This window comes from Dipodomys merriami, unplaced genomic scaffold (genome assembly GCF_024711535.1).
Source record: "Dipodomys merriami isolate MVZ:Mamm:240054 unplaced genomic scaffold, mDipMer1.0.p SCAF_424, whole genome shotgun sequence".
NCBI classification, from domain to species: Eukaryota; Metazoa; Chordata; class Mammalia; order Rodentia; family Heteromyidae; genus Dipodomys; species Dipodomys merriami.
The window spans coordinates 278,099-288,013 of record NW_027205871.1 but is presented as its reverse complement, the minus strand read 5'-3'; positions in this window follow the sequence as shown (position 1 = coordinate 288,013).

Genomic DNA, 9,915 nt, shown 5'->3' with positions numbered 1-9,915 from the left:
GGCCTATTAGAAGGGCGGGGAGCCCCTATTCATATTCAACATTTGAGAGGGCATTCAAATCTTCCTGGGTTTTTCTCCCTAGGCAATAAGTGGGAGGACCAGTTAACTACTGGCCCACAAGCATTAACATTACAAGAGGCTACCTGTTTGCATGATTTAACCCATATTAATTGGAGAGGTCTTCAGCATAGATTTCCTCAGATTCCTGTAAAAGACCTTAAAAGGATAGTACATACCTGGAAAACATGCCAGCCTTTCTTAAAAGTACCCCTGTTACAACCCCCGGGGGTAAATACCAGAGGCCTTAATCCTAACGTCTTCTGGCAAACGAATGTCACTCATTTCCTGGCCTTTGGTAAGTTTAAATATATCTTTGTCTCTATAGATACCTACTCAGGAGCATGCTGGGCCACAGCACATACAGGAGAAAGAACTAAACATTCACAAGCACATTTTCTTCAATGCTTTGCCACCTTGGGTCTATCAGCACAAGTTAAAACCGATAATGGACCCTGTTTTATTAGCAAAGCAATGTCAGAGTTTTTTGCAAATGGCATATTAATCATACTACAGGAATTCCCTATAATCCCAAAGGCCAAGCAATTATAGAAAGAAATCATCAATGTCTTAAAGAGCAATTATTAAAACAAAAAATGAGAGTTAGCCCCCATGTACAGTTACCGATAGCTTTGTTTATTAACATCTTAAATTTTTCAAAAGGGGCAACTGAATCCAGATTTCAGAAGCACTGGGAACAACTAAGCCCTAAGCCCCAAGTGAAAGTCAGGTGGAAGGACCCCCTGACACAGCAATGGAGAGGACCTGACCCCCTAGTTACTATGGGAAGGGGATTTGGATGCGTTTTCCCTATAGGGGAGTCCGCTCCCATTTGGATCCCTGCCAGGAACCTTAAGTTTTTACCCATTACCTCTATACAGGAGGATGCCCAAGAATAAGCTAACCAAAAAAAAAAAAAAAAAAAAAGGCCATGGCCGAGGCTTGTGTTTTAAAGATAAAAGCCAGAAAGACAATCATTAACAATCCCCGAGAAGCTCTTGTGTTCTCTAACAATTGCAGATGGCGATACTCCAGCTGTTGGCTGTCCTGACACTCCAGCTGTTGGCTGTCCTGACTCTCCCAATCCTGTGAACGGCCCTATGGAATCTGTATCAACCTCAACGAGTGACCTGGGCAGTGATCAATGCTGGCAATGCAGAAATCGTCAGGAGCACCACAAGAGAAGCTGTCCCTTCGACCTGGTGGCCTGACCTTCATTTTGATCACCACCCTATGGACTGTTTAATATTATTTTAATGTTACCTGCTTTAATTGTTCTTTTACTAGTTGCTTGTATAGCAGCATTGAACCCATACTTATTGTTAAACAACCACATTTTGTTATGCTTCCAGCTTAGATTTTGTCCAATCCCACAGGCAAATAGCTGGATTAGAACAATCCCCACCTCTGGACTATGAAGTGGCAAAGACTGCTATCCCATCCTTCACTAAGGTTAAAGGACTAGTAGTGACATTTCCTGGCCTGGGAATGCTATTGCTGATGGTTTTTCTATGCCTTCCTTGCTTTATACGTGCACTGCAAAACTCTTATGAGCTTAGCCAGCCAGTTATCAAGCTCCAAATGAATGAATTTCCACCCCCCCGAGAGGAATCGGAGCCAGAGACGGGTAAGAGGGGGTGTCAGTCTGACCAACCTAAGACAGGGTCTTCAGCTTCACTCTGAAGAAGTTCCTGATGACGGCTAAGGCAGACAAGGCGATCCACCCAACCTAAGACAGGCGGGTTCACTTCTTTAAGCAAAGACGGGGGGGGGGGGAGGAGATGATGTTTGGAGAAATTGGGAGCTGATAGTAAAGCTCAAAGTTCATCTTGACCCCTGTGCTAGCTTAAAGGCATGTACAAGGAACTGGCTTACTTAAAAGACACCAGGTACCCAGGAATTAATTGAACTGCTTTGGACATTTCTAACTGTGGTGGGACTGATGTTTATTACTGTGCTAGGTGTGTCTGCCATTAAAACAAAAAAGGGGGAATCTGTGGAGCACATGGGCAGCAAAGATGGCTCTGGGAGAGAGTAGAGTGGGAAGACCCCAATTGATCTTCTGATCAGTACCTAACCAGCCCGTGAAAGCTCAGGTGAATTATAGGGTGTGACCTTGACAGTGATTGGTTCCTCTTCCTCCCTTACCATACCACCCACCCTTTTTGTCTTTAAAAGGGGCTGCTCTCTGTTAGTAAAGGAGTTTTTCTACCTGCTGGATTTGGCTCCCCGCTGTGTCTGATTGTCTCCTGGGCTGAGGGAGGCTGGGGAACGGGCGAGCACCGCACTTACCTTTCCTCGGACCCCATCCGTCTTTCGTGGGACGGATGAAGACCCAACAGAGCCAGATAACCAAATTAAGAGTGGAAACTAATGAAATAGTAAGAGAATCATAGCTAAAATTAACAAAACAAAAAGCTGGTTCTTTGAAAAAATAAATCAATTTGATGGACCATTGGCAAGATTAATTAAGAAAAGAAGAGAGGAATCCCATATTAACAAGATAAGTGGTGCCACTCGGAAAATCACAACAAGTACCCAAGATATCCAAACAATTTTAATGGACTGCTTTCAAAAGTTATACTCTCTAAAGAAAGAAAACCTGTCAGAAATTGATGCATTTTTAGAGAAATACAAGTTGCCCAAACTGAGCAAAGAAGAAATAAATCAATTAAATAAGCCAATATCTTACAACGATATACAGGAAGCAATCAGAAGTCTTCTAACAAAGAAAAGCTCAGGACCAGATGGATTCACAAGGGAATTCTATAAGACCTTGAAAGAAGAACTAATATCCATACTCCTTAAGCGCTTCAGAGAAACAGAGAAACAGGAAACTAACTCAAACTCATTCTATGATGACAATATCACACTCATCCCCAAACCAGGCAAAGACCCAACGATAAAAGAGAACTACAGGCCAATTTCCTTGAACACAGATGCAAAGATCTTTAACAAAATGCTAGCTAACAGAAGCCAGAAACCTATAAAAAAAAATCATACACTACGACCACGTAGGCTTCATCCCAGAGATGCAGGGATGGTTTAACATACGTAAGTCAATCCAACACATCAACAGAACCAAGGTCAAGAATAACATGCTTACCTCTACAGATGCAGACAAAGCCTTTGATAAAATTCAACATTCATTCATGCTAAAATCTCTGGAGGAGATAGGAATAGAATTTTAAATAATGAGATTCATCTACTCACTCTTATCTGCTCAGTTTCCAAATAAGGAAGCTGAAGTTCTCACAAATATGGTGAAAAAGTATAATCAAAGTGAAGAAAGTTCCATTGGATCCTAATTGCATGAATGTGAATTATCTGAGCTTTGTGTCTTATAGAATTCAGTCATCACTCACCGAGTTTCTCTGTCTTTATTTTTTGTCGGTCGTGGGGCTTGAACTCTGGGCCTGAGGGCTGTCCCTCAGCTCGCTCAAAGCTAGAGCTTTTCTGTCTTATAAAATTCATTCATCACTCACATAGATTGACAGCTGGGACGAAAGGGGCGGAGATAAACACAAGCTGCTTAAGATACAGAGAATTGCTCCCTGAAGGTGAGGGTTGAGCATGAATTTTTGTATAGTTAGTAGACAGCAAAATGTGAAGAATCCTGTAGGTATAAAAATAATGTTTGTATTTCAATATTTCAAACAGGTGCTTAGTTTATCAAAATGGAGAAAAGTCAGAGAGGTGAATTCTATAAATATACAAATAAATATAGAAAATTTGCTACATTCTATTCCATGATAGGGCCTGGAATGAACTTTGATTCTTTGAACATACTCGGTAAATATGCACACACTAAAAAACAGAAATCCTTTATTACTGTTAAGATGCATAGAATATCTTCTTAAAATATATTTGTGGATGTATTTTTCCCTTAATTTCTTCCACACCTGCATTAAGAAATGGGTGTAAGAGAAAAGTTTCTAGATGTGTAATATTTGAACTCCATCACTTTGTTTTGTTGAATTGTACTCTAGATAGGATTGAAGTCCCTATTTCAACTTAAGGCTTAGAACTAGAAAAAGAATAAGTATTCTCAATAAATTGTCATGCCTCATTTTTAAAGAGAGCTATGTATTTAATAGGAGAAATATGTATTGGTCTTGGTAGCTAGGAACCTTCAAGAAACAAAAGAAAAAGAAAAATTCCATGGCAGTCTCAAGTACTTGCATATCTAGAAGTGAACACTAACTCTCTATATTCTATAATACATTTTCAAGAATATTTTTACAAGCTATTTCTCAGATATTGTCATCCTCCAATGTAAAGTTCAGGCATGCCTATTGCTCATTATATAGATCATAGTTGCTCAAAGTCAGAATCCATTGTTTGTATAGGTTTCACATCGCTATCTTTACTTAATGGCACTGAGGGCTGGGAGATTCACTTCAAATATATAAATACACATACAGACACAAATATACACACATCATAAGTCGTCTAGCATCTTTAAAAATGTGACAAGTTCATTACTTCAAGTAGCTTAGATCTCTAGCTTCACAAAATTCTAAATACTCATATGAAGAAAAATATATACCTAGAATTTTGGTGTAATTCTATATTATGAAGCTCTTATTTTTCATTTTTTTTGCCCAGAGGAGGCAACAATGCTCCATAGGAAATGTACTCATTACCTTGCTTATGTAACTGTAACTCCTCTGTATTCTTACAATCAAAAACGTACAAAAAGGAAAAAAATGTAATTGAAAGTGACATATTTCCCATTAGAACTAACTAAATTTTAGGGCTGTAACGTTCTACATGATTTTAAGTACCTAATAATTTGTAGATATTCCCCAAGGCCTTTACTAAAAGCTGAAGGAGAGAGATCCAAAAGTGGAAGTAGATTGGCGACCAGAGCATAATTATGTAGCTTTAGTTCACTGTTACAATAACAGAAGTGTAAATCAATATGATGGTTCATAGTTAGAGGACCAGAAGCCATACATTAAACTGACATCAGAAAAGGATTATTCATTGTAGGAAAACACAAATAAGAATGCACCAAAGGATGCAATCAACAGTGTCCCAAAAAGAATTTATGTTGTGACAGATGATATATTATGGATGAATCTTTGGGACACTCAGCTAAGTGAAATAAGCTAGTCATAAAAAGTTCAAATATTGGGGCTGGGAAGGTGGCTCAGTGGTAGAGCGCTTGCCTTGCATGCCTGAGGCCCTGGGTTCAATTCCTCAGCACCACATAAGCAAAAAGAAAAAAGCCGGAAGTGACGCTGTGGCTCAAGAGGTAGAGCACTAGCCTTGAGCTGAAGAGCTGAGGGACAGTGCCCAGGCCCAGAGTTCAGGCCTCATGACCGGACCCCAAAAAAAAAAAAAAAGTTCAAATATTACATGATTCTACTTATATCATTTACACAGAACAGTAAAATTCATAGAGACAGGAAGCAAAATCGAACTTGATGCATATCTTGAAGCAGAGGAGAGTGGAAAATTGTTTTAATGAATATAGAATTTGCATCGTGGAATATGAAAATAGTGTGGACCTTGAACTTGTGCAATATTGTACATTTACTTACAACTATGCAGTATTCTTAAAATGATTAAGATAATAAAACCTGGGAGAGGAGAATGAGAATGATGAAGGGGTTAGTATAATCAAGGCACATTGTATGCCTATGTGGATATATCAAAATGAAATCCACTTATTTATCTAGCTAATGCTAATACAGTGTTTATAAAAGATAATAAATTCTAAGTTGTTTGCGTTAAAACACAAATATGGTTAAAAAGGAAAAAAAAAAAACAACCACAAGCTGGGAAAACAATTAAAATTGCCATCATTCACGAAACCTGAGTTCAAAATTATATCTTACTTAAGTGTGTAAGACCATTTGTTTAAACATGTTTTTATTTTTATTATCTTTAAGTAGTTGCATAAACAAGTTCCCATTCTACAAAACAGCCTATGAATACAAGGGGCCTGACAATATTATCACCCATCCTTCTTAAACCAACCTTTCTCCCACTGTTTTTTTTTTAATTAAGATAAGTAATTACATTTTACTCATATATTTCACAGTATTGTGGAAGCATGGTAGTTAGTTAAAGTCATAAACATGTTTTAAACTACACAAGGAAAATTATCATTTTCATGCTCAATAAAGTTTGTGAATTCTATGAGCTTTGACAATACAAATTATTATTCCACATCAGGTAATGTTTACATTTCTTGCCTTATGCAAGAAACTTAGGCTATTCCTTCTTTCACTCTTATTCTTCCCTTCCTTTCAGTGTTTTTGGATTGCTTAGTTCTTTTCCTTCTTTGAGCAGTGCAGCTGATGGGCCTGTTGGTGGTATATTCTGTTTCCCACTCATCCCTCCTCCTGGCTTCCCTCCATACAGTGCGGTGAGACTGTTTTTTAATGTAATGAGAGTAGGCTCAGGGGAAAAAAAACACCTTTTGTCAAAATACATTGTAAATTTGCTGTAATTTGGATGTTATAATACACATTTTCAATATATTATAGCATATGTAACATAAAAGGTACCTTCTTATTTTTCTTATACTTGAAAGTAGTTTCTAATTGCAAATAAAATGCACCATCTATTCCCTATGAAAAATAGTAAAATATTACACGTGAGGTCTAGAGCCCTCGATATACATAGCAAAGCATCTCAGGTGCCTACCATAATATCCACTCTTCTTTTCGGAATCAATAGAAATACCTTGATTGATATCACTCCTTTTATCATTTTTCTTTCATTTGTTCATCAAAATGTCATTACCAGTTATATATTGAACATACTGTTCTGCTACTAAGAACTTGCTTCATCTGCAGTTTAGACTCCTAGGTATATGCTTTCAGATGCACAAATATGATCTTTGGCCTGACTGCAGCTCAGAATGTACCTTCTGGAGAAATTACTTCCCACATCAAAATATAGGACTATGAATATAATACATGCACTCTGGGAAGGTGGCTCCTACTTTAACTGACTTTAGAAATACAGTCCATTTATTTCTCTGCCCTAGCTTTGCTAAAGTTATCTTACTATGTTGGCTCAAACCAGAACTGAATTTGCCTTCTGCAAGTAGAAATCAAATTGCATTCAGGGTAAGTGTGCAATTTTAAGTCAGAGGGCTTTTCTGCTTCAAAACAGCAATGTAGACAGCCAATCTCTTTGTCATCATAGTGTTTCATGGGACACCACAAGGTACAGTGCCCTGTGAGTGACAAGTGGAGATGTGCCACTCAGAGGGAGTTAAATCACTTCAGCTAGGTAGTTATGGATAAAAGATGATGGTTAGAACAGGTTCCAACCAGGCGTGGCTGAATGGCACAGCAAAAAATACACACCTTCCTTCCATCAAGCTTTAAGAGCTAACACATGCACTGTTTCTGACTATGGTCTGGGGAGTGTCCCTCTACTTCCCATCTAATCAAAAGTGTTTTACGCACTTGTGCTCTGAGATGGGGCATCCAATAAGGAAAATTCCATCCTTATGCTCTGAGACTGGGAAACCAAATATGAGACGCCATGTAGCACAAGCCCACCCATTGACCAGTCAATCCAGGAACACGCCGTAAGGAGCAGAGACAAAGTGCTCTACATATACCTGAGGGATGTGGGCCCCTTCCAACCAGCTCTTGTTCCTCTTTTCCCTGAGGTGTCTGTTTCACTGCTCTGTTTTCACTTTGATGAGGAGTCTGTTTCACTGCTCTGTTTTCTGTTTGAATTAGACGGGCTTTAAAAACTTTTCTGCTCTCGAATTCTTTAAAGAAAACAAAGGCAAGACATAGACAATACTGCTATTCTGAAGATGTTGGTTGGAGGGAAGCCTTGGTCTTCAGCTTTGAGACTAGATTTAGAATTTGATAACTTAGATGGTGTGGTTTCAAATTAATCTGAACCAAGCTAATGTCTGCATTGGCTCAAGTCTTCTTACTAGAATCTCTAAAAGAATTAGCAATGAGATGTACAAGATGTTATGTCAAAAAAAGAACTTTACAATTTTGGCACAGCAGGAGGGGGGAGGAGGGAAGGTGGGAGATGGAGGTAGATGGGAAGGGATGGGAAGGGGAAACAAAGAGGAGGCACAAAAAATAACATTAAAAACAATTAGGAAAAAAAAACAAAACGAAAACAACAAGAACCCAGTACTAGGGTAGCAAAGGGTCCAGAAATTATCAGCATTTCTTTTTTTTCTTCTATGAATCTAACAATGAAATCTTAATGCAGAGGCTAGTATGTTTAAGAAGTTAAATTCTGTAGAATGTGATTTCTTTTCTTCCTCTTGTTCTGACATAGAATTTTATCTATTCTAAAGCCAAAAGCTATGCTTTCCTCACCAACTAGATCAGGTTCGCTGACATTTTTCTGTCTTAGAAACTGCTTAACTCCTGTAAGAGCAAATTGAAGTCTGCCGAGCAGGAGGGATTGAGTGTAAGTTGTGGGCAGTGTTCTCATCCTCTGCAACTAGAGGGCTAGAAAACATGTTGATTTGCTAGCTACCTCAAGAATTAGAAAGTGGCTTGCATTTTCTAAAATCTAATTCCAAACTTTCACCTTCTCCTTCCCACCAAGAATTCTCCCTCAGGCCTCTTCCTACCATAGTGTCTTAGCAGCTTAGAACTGCTTTGCCTCAGAAATGTGGCATCAGAATTGTGCCTTGTGGTCAGCCAAGCAGCTGGGATCTGACTGATTCATCCATGTCTCTGAAAATGCTGCAGCCCAATCTGTGCTCAGGGTTCAATATGTGTCCTCCAGCTGCGTGCCTCCAGAAAGAGCAGGCTTTCCTCTTTCTATTAGCAGTAAGAGCAGAGGTACAAGACCGTTTCTTTGTGATGAAGCAGCCACACACAGCTGTTGGTTTCATAACCACTTGCGAGGTGATATATATATTGCCAAGGCAATATATGAATAAGTTGTTTTTACCTAGAAGCTCGTAAGCCTCCATTCCAAAGAGGGAGCTGGAGATAATAAATTCTGTCTGAAAATGGACTGTGTAGGAGAATCTATTTTCTCTGAATGTGATTGCTTGAGGGAAAGCATTAACTAAGGGTAGCCATCATCTTACAAAAAGCTATTTTAAGTAAAGTTTATCCTGTAACTAAAATCGTTCTAGGGACTTGAGGCATAGTTTAATCCATAGTGTACAAGCTGAACAAGAACTTTCTAACAATTTCTGGTCTGGTTGTCCTGGTTTAGTGGAGTGCTCTGAAACTGTTGACCCCTTTCAAACTGGCCAGCTGAACTACAAAAGAGACAATTGAGCAAGTTTGTGAACACAACTTATGATCAATACCAGAATTAGTAACTCAATATGGGTAAAACCTGGACAGAATTACTACTAAGAGTGGTTGTTTAAATGGCTTCCTGTCAATAACAAGCCCTTGAACAGAACTAAACAATGCCGTGCTAAGTTCCTTTCAAGTTGGTGATCTTTCTTGGGATATTGGGTTACACTGTGAGAGTAGTCGACCAATTTGGGGAGTTGTCATGCAAGGGGAATGCGGGGAGCCCCTCAGGAGGAAACTCATTTTGCCTTGTTGAAGTAACTCAAGGTTTGGTTAAACACCATCCATTATGGTTAATGATGGAAAGCATATCAGCAATGTCAAGCAAGGGCCCAAGGAAGAACACAAATAACAAGCAACCTCATGCATTGGCTATTTAGAGGAAAAATTGGACTGGAGCATATTACCTTATTGTTTGGGATTTTCATGGGCTGAGTGAGTCTTAAGCACAAATAGAACATGAGTCTTGATTTGTGTTTTCATTCTCTGACCCAAGAATAAAAATTTGGGAGCTGGAGGAAGCCATTTTTTAGAAATCTCCAGTATGGGGAGAGTTGAGTATTAGAGGGGTGCACAAGAAACGTAC